Genomic DNA, 7,605 nt, shown 5'->3' with positions numbered 1-7,605 from the left:
GGGGGGTTAGAGAAATGGCAACATTTTAAAGAGAACACCAGCGTTGGACACTCGGTCTCCTGTCTGTCAGGAGAGCCCAGACGTTAGGAATGGAGATGTGCCTCATTAATTCTTGGAAGTGTTTTTGTGAGAAGGTAGCGGCTGTTTGTATTTAGGCCAACATTTTTAATGAGATTGGGGGGGAGGGGGGGACGGACGGAATGTGACCAGAGCAAATGAAACGCATCACTAGAAATGTTAGAACGGTCCCATTTTCCCGAATGAAGTAGAGTAAAGGAAGATCTTCAAAAATATCCGAAGGAAATAATCATTCTGTTGGAACTTCGTGCAAGTTTTAACAAAACCTTGAAGTTTGAGTCTAGGTGGTGGTATGTTACAGGATTAAGAATTGTTAGGGGAACTGGTGGGATTAAGAGGGACACCCCTACACCCAGCGCGCGCTCGAACACACACACGCACATACATACACGCGCGCGCGCACACATACATACATACATACATACATACACACACACACACACCGTTTGATCCAATTTGTTATTTTAGCCTTTGAGGAAATCATTTTAAGGAATGGAAGACTTATAGTAAGAGTTATGGTTAGTACATTGGCTTTACTGTTCAGTCCTTCCACTCTTCAAGGAGAGATTAATTTCCCTAATCAGTATCAGCAGAAGATAAACTTGTCTATGTTCTCGCTATTTTGTAGGTCCCTTTTTGTTCCTTATTCAGTAAGACCAAAATTCAAGATCAATTATTTACCGAATTCAAGATAAGTTCTCATTTTGTATACACGGGAGAAAGCACTTATAAAACTTAAAAAGTGATTAAACAGGTCTAGACTTACTTCCAAGAGTTACCAAAAATAAATTGCAGTTAATTTTGCAGAAGTGATCACAGTGCTTTTGATGAAATGATGCGGCTGTTATATTGTAAACCTAAGGCAGATTACCTTTGTGTAGTGCCAATTTTCAGTCCGTTTTATATGCCGAATCATACTAAATACTGTGCATCAAGTTATGCACCAATCACTTCCTTTTCATAGGCAATATTGTACTTATTTGTCCTTTGTAATTCATCAGTTGAGAATTTTCTAAGTGGTTTTAACATAAGTGGATTAATTAGCTATTATGCATCACTCCAACTCTTAACTTAGTTCTTAGATTTTCCTCAGTCCCATCTATTATTTCAAACTTTTTCTCATTTGAAAATTTAGCAAAAATTGGACCAGATTGAATCGTATTTCTTAATACAGAGGTTCTTAAAACTGAGAAATTGAGTTAAACACCTAATAAATGGTGGCTACTTAACAATTTTAGGTGCTGTTTGTTAACGATGTCTCCTTTTGGCCTTTTCTAACTAATAATTTTTAGACTTTTGAAAAGGTAACAGAGATTGAGGAGCAGGGGTTTTACTCCTTACAATTTTTCCATTTTAAATGAGCCTCCAGTATCTGGGTGAGGGAGACAAATTTGTCTTTTTAAAAGAAGGTCTAGGAAAATCATAGTTGAAGAATTAGAAGAAATAAAAACAGAGGATGGGTATGGTTATAATAGATATAACATATGGCCTTGATGTTGCTTCCTTAGGGGTAGGGACTGGCTTTATTTAATAGCACATTGATACAGATTTTTAGATTTCAAAGCAATGTCAAAAGGCTCATCGTTAGGTTTCAGGTTTCAGACCAGACTCCTTCGAAGTTTTTCAAAATAGTTATTGGGTCATTAAAGTAAAATCTCTGAGAATGAACATTCCTTAACTTCCTCTTTAATTTAGGTCATTAAAAAAATCAAGAACCTCTCTAGTTGATTAATAACTTTTTTCTTGTTTCAATTTTACTTTGATTTCCACTTGTTTGAAGACTTGTTTGGTGGTTAAGAGCATAGAATCTTGAGCCAAACACCTCTGAGTTAGAATCCACCCTTTTCACTTGCTTAGCTCTGTGAGCTTGGGCAAATTACTAAATGCTTCTGAGCCTATATCCTCGTTTTGAGGTGATGGCAATAATGGCTAAATTAGCAGTTATTGTGAAGATTGAATGAGATAATGCCCAGTGCCTAGTTTAGGAGTCTTGGTAACACTGAGTACTTGGGGGAAAAAAGCATTTAAACTAGAACCTTTACACTTCCGTGCACTTAAAAGCTCTTGCAAATTCTTCCAAATATCTGTTCTAGTTCCTCTTCTCATCACCTCATACATCTTTTCTATGCCTCCTAAAATGAAAAGACAAACATTGGATTCACAGCTTTAAAAGGGGTTCTTTCTGGTTAAAACAGTACATTCCTAGGTTATGTTGGCATCTAGCAGCAATTATTTTTTGAGCATCTGATTTGTCTATTCTAGTTTCCCTTCACAGTTTATTACCCATTGTTTTCTCCCCAAATAGGTTATTTTTAATTTACTCTGGACTTTAGAAACTAGAGTCATGAATACATTCTAGTCACACAGATCTTTTCAACAAGGTATTGTGCAAGACAAGGCTGTGTTAGGACTGGCAGTAACTTAAAACACTTTTGATGCTACAGTTTAGTAATTTTATAAATAGTTAATTTTTGCTAAACATAAGTTGGTAAAGTGCTTCCAGTAAAGTATATGAACCTACCTGAGAGAAAAACTGACCTTCACTTATGAATTTCCATAGGGTTAAGACCATTGGCTTCCATCTCAGGGCAAAGCTTCAAGCCTGTATTATTAGTCTAATTTTCGTGGCTCAATTTGTATGAAATCAATATTAGTGCACTCTTCCACATGTTTTTGTTAACTGATGTATGTTGTTTTAGACTGATAAATTGTGGTGGTTCATGTGTTCCACTGTAAAGCATTTTGTGCAGTTTGGAGAATGCCCAATCTTTCAATCTTTCTACATGCTGACTTCCATCATCTTTGCAGCTCATTGGTATTTAGTTAGGCTCAAGGTTAAGATTTTTGTGGTTACATTTTTGTTGTATATTAACAATAGTGTCTAAGAAAGTGCAGGAGGATTACTCTCACTTATTTTTTAAAGAAATTGCAATAATGTGTTTGGTGGTGAAATTAAAAACTGTTACGCATACATGTTAGAGTTGGGTTTGCCTGGCCAGTATGGCTCAGTGGTTGATCATCGACTTATGAACCAGGAGATCACCCTTTGATTCCCCAGTAAGGGCACATGCCCTGGTTGCTGGCTGGATCCCCAGTGTGGGGTGTGCCGGAGGCAGCCGATCAATGACTCTCATTATTAGTTTCTATCTTTCTCTCATTCTCCCTTCCTCTCTGAAATCAATTTAAAAAAAAAGTTGGGTTAGATTACTGTGCTTGTTCATAGATGTGTCTTAAAATATAATTTTTAAAATTTTAGGTATTTCTTTAAAAAGATTAAAATCTTATCTAAGATTGTTAACATGCCTTTCTCAACTAGAAGAAATAATCTAATTTAAATGTGTTGTTGGATTCGTTTCTATTAAGAAACTGATCTTAACTCATAAAAAGAACATTTTCTTTTTTGTTTGTTTCTTTTATTTATTTATTTTTTAGTGTTGGAACTAATTATTCAGTTGATGGATTTTACTCAGTCTTCTGCTACTTGTGGAAGTGCTGTGTATGTTTTCTGCTTAACTAGAGGATTAGAAAAAGAATTTGAAACTAAGATAAGCCAATCTTCTTGTTGCTCAGTATTTTTGGTAAAAGTATGATGAGACTTTTTAAGTTAACTATAGGTCTTGGAATTTTAAAAATAATTGTATCCTTTTGTGTCTCCTGGAGCATGAAGAATTAACTATTTTTGTAAGTCCATTGAGTTTTATATAGAAATTTGTGGGTTTTGCACTAAAAATAAATAAATCCATATCAGTTTGCCAGATCTGACCTTTTTTAGAAAAATATAATATGTAAAATATAAATTTAATTGTTTTTTTTTAAAAAGACCCATAAAATTTCCCATCTTAATCATTTCTTAGTGTATAATTCCATAGTGTTAAATATATTCACATTTAAGTGTAACCAATCTCCAGAATTCTTTCATCTTGTAAAATTGAAATTCTACAACCACTAAACAGCTACTATCAATTTTCCCCTCTTCATCGTCCCTGGCAACCATCATTCTGCTTTTCTTTCCTATGGATTTGACTACTAAATACTGCCTATAAGTGGAATCATACAGTTGACTGGTTTATTTCATTAAATGTAATGTCCTCAAGGTTAATCTTTATTGTAGCAAGTGTGAGAATTTCCTTCCTTTATAAGACTGAATAATATTCTGTTGTATACCACATTTTGTTTAACCATTCATCTTTCCATGAATACTTCAGATGCTCCCACCTGTTGGTTATTGTGAATAGTGCTGCTGTGAACATGAGTTTATAAGCATCTCTTCAAGATCTTAATTTCAACTGTGATTCTATTTCCAGAAGTGGGATTGCTGGATCATGTGGTAACTCTATTTTTTAATTTTGGAAGGAACCACCATACTGTTTTATTTCCAGTAGTGGCGACACCATTTTATTTTTCCACCAACAGTGCACATGGGTTTTGTTCACTTCCTCCTCGATACTTGTTATTGATATTTTCTTTGAGGTTTTTTTCATTGTAGTCATTTTAATGGATGTGTTGAAGTGATTGTATTTTTAAGGGTTTGTTTGTTAACCAACTTAAAGTTAACAACAGAGAACAGTTGCCAGTGGAAGCTTTATCAGAAGTAAGGTTAAGCACCTCTAAAATAGGAATTAAGTTTTCCTAGTGACTTAGAAAAATTTGGTTTGCCAGGGTTTTTTGCTTTTGGTTTTTTTTCTGGAAAAATGCTTACTGTTTAAAATATTCTATACCTATTCTATTGTCGGTAAGTCCCATTTAACTAGTAACTTTGTTTTAAAAGATTTGTACAATACTTGAAATGACTTGTTTTTATAAGAAAACGGTCCCCAAGATGTAATCTTTTAGTTGTTCAGCTGATCTCAACTGTCATGGTAGAACCAGGCTAGTAAACTTTTTGTTAATAAATACTGCTGGGTAACATATACTTGCCCTTGAAAGTAACTCAGTATCCTACTTTAAGGTACGTTAAAAGTTAGTGGCTGCTGGAGAGCATTATGTTAAGTGAAATAAGCCAGTCAGAAAAAGATAAATATCACATGACCTCACTCATTTATGGAATATAATGAACAACATAAACTGATGAACAAAAACAGATCCAGAGACAGAGAATGGGGTATAGGTTTTTGTTGCAAATCACTTGAGTTCATATCCTATAGAGTTTTCTACCAAGAATAGTCATTCTGGCTTTGCCTTGTGGGAAGCTTAAGTCTCTTCTACCATGGATGATTAGGGTTTTCATTTCAGTTCCTTAAGAAAGAGATAGTAATGACTAATGGCTAAAAGATTAGGCTCTAGAGATGGCTGCTTAGTTTGCCTTATACTGTGATTTTTCACCAGTTGCTTTTTCCTCTTTCTACATCTCACTTTCTTCATCTGTAAATTACAGTAAGAATAATTGCCTTATTATAAGCATTGTCATGAGGATAAAAGAGATATTAACCCATATGAAACAAAACATTTCTTGGCACAAAGTAAGGACTTAATTAATTAGGAGCTATTATTACATTAATATTGTAATTGTTTAGTTGTTTTCAGAAGAGTTTTACTTTCTTGAAATCTGTAGCTACTGCTCAGTCAGACTCATTCAAGCCTTCTTTGGGACAATCTGACAAAGGCTGATGTGTAGTCCCTTTGGTTCAAACTATTGTGAACTTATAATAGTTGTAGAATAGTTAGTGCTGCTTTCCCTCTATGTTGATACTTTTTCCCATGAATATCTGGTTTTTGCAGATTAAATGAAGGGGTTATTTGTTTTCTGTTTGTTTGTTTTTGGTATGTACATGTTATCCTAAAATAATCATTTTTCCATATTGTAATAGTAAAGGAAGGAATATATTCTCAAGGGTGTTTAATTGGCTGTCAAAGTTGGGAAATTAAGAAAGCCTACTTTTCTTTTGTTATCAATTCATTAAATGTCTTTTATTTAACATGTTCGCAGAAAAGAGTTGGAAATTGCCTGCCTTTGCAGAGAATGTAGCTAAAATGTTTAAATGGGTTATATGTCAAACCAGTAGTCAAAGCATTCACTGTGAATGGAAGAAGGGGTATTTTTTGGATACTGTAAATAAGGTGATTTATTTCAATGGTTCAGAATTTTTTTTCAACCCTTGACCACTACTCTAGCATCTAACCACTCCAATCCATAACAGATTGTTATACATTCATTTATTCTGTGCATCTAACTTGCCAAGAAAACATTGAATTCTTGATGGCTCAAGCCACAGTTGAATATTCAGTTTTGAGTGTTAATTGATTATCTATAACATGTACCTTTTTTAAAAACAATTTTTTTAGTACAAGGTGGTTTTAAGTTAGAGGTTCTTGCAAAATATTGACTTTAGGATTTAACTTTCATTACTTTAATATAAACCATCCCAGGAGCATCTTCTATAGTCGTATTTACTAATTTGGCCTTAAGAATTTTCTTAAGACACTCAAAAAACACTCTCACAACATAGTCTGTCTAGCTTAAAATGTTAGAAAGTTTTTTATTCCAGTATTTCTCAATCCTAACTAATGTTTAGATCTCTTTCAGGGGATAAGTAATCTCTGTATTCTTCTGAGATGTGCCCAGTGACCTCAATTTAAGTGTACCACAAAAAATGTAACCCTGTTCATTTGGTACAAAATTAATCATAATTAAATGCAACCTTAAACGCAGAAGGCTTGTAGCAAGAATATAGACCTATATAGAGATCATTTAGATGATCCAGAATATGCTTTTTCTTAATAAGTTTTAAAATTCTGATAGAGTTTACCTTTAACACTGCTTTAACTCTGTTGAGCAAAGCCCTGCCATGTTGTAACTCCCACTTACTAATTGCTGGAGTTGCATAAATTGCTAAATCTGTCTTCCATATAACATCCTTTTAAAATATCTGAAGGTAGTTATCATGTCTCTTCTATTCCTAAGTAAAAACAATTTAATTTTAAAATTTAATAATTATATATATGATTTGTGGAACAGCATAAGTTATATTACATACTAGAGGCCTGATGTATGAAGATTCGTGCAAGCATGGGCCTTCCTTCCCCTGGCTGCCGGCACCGCCTTCGTTCTGACCAGAGCTGTCTTTCCGTCTTCCCATGCTGCGCAGAGGACAGGAGCAGCTGGGGCAGTGCTGAACGCCCCCTGCTGCTCAGCGTCTGCATATGCAAATTAACCCACCATCTTTGTTGGGTTGATTTGCATACTCACTCCTGATTGGCTGGTGGGCATCACGAAGGTACGGCCAATTTATATCTTTCTCTTTTATTGGTGTAGCTTATTATAATGAACGAGCCAAATTTGATACATTCTTATTAATTAAAATCCATAGTTTGTTAGAGTTCGTTCTTTTTGTTGTATATTCTATGGGTTTTAACAAATTTATAATGACATGAATCCGCCATTACATTGGTATCATACCATTACATCTGTATCATGCAGAATAGCTTCATTGACATTTAAAAATCCCATGTTCCACCTTCCCTACTTGTGGAACCCTTGGCAACCACTAATCTTTTTACTGAGCTCATAGTTTTTCCTTTTAGGTAGTC

The 7,605-nt window shown here is 34.5% G+C and overlaps 1 protein-coding gene across 1 annotated transcript in view; it reads left to right on the top strand.

Annotated features, from left to right (window-relative positions):
* Positions 1-119: 119 nt before the first annotated feature.
* The window catches only part of HIF1A (hypoxia inducible factor 1, alpha subunit (basic helix-loop-helix transcription factor)), a 46,044-nt gene continuing 38,558 nt past the window's right edge, over positions 120-7,605 (top strand). The window contains exon 1 of the mRNA XM_006767643.2: positions 120-134. The gene's annotated coding sequence lies outside the window, so the exon portion shown is untranslated. The remainder of the gene's footprint in view (positions 135-7,605) is intronic.

Source organism: Myotis davidii, unplaced genomic scaffold, assembly GCF_000327345.1.
Source record: "Myotis davidii unplaced genomic scaffold, ASM32734v1 scaffold281, whole genome shotgun sequence".
Classification (NCBI taxonomy): Eukaryota; Metazoa; Chordata; class Mammalia; order Chiroptera; family Vespertilionidae; genus Myotis; species Myotis davidii.
The sequence above is the reverse complement of the archived record's forward strand: the minus strand, read 5'-3'. Positions and strand labels throughout refer to the sequence as shown.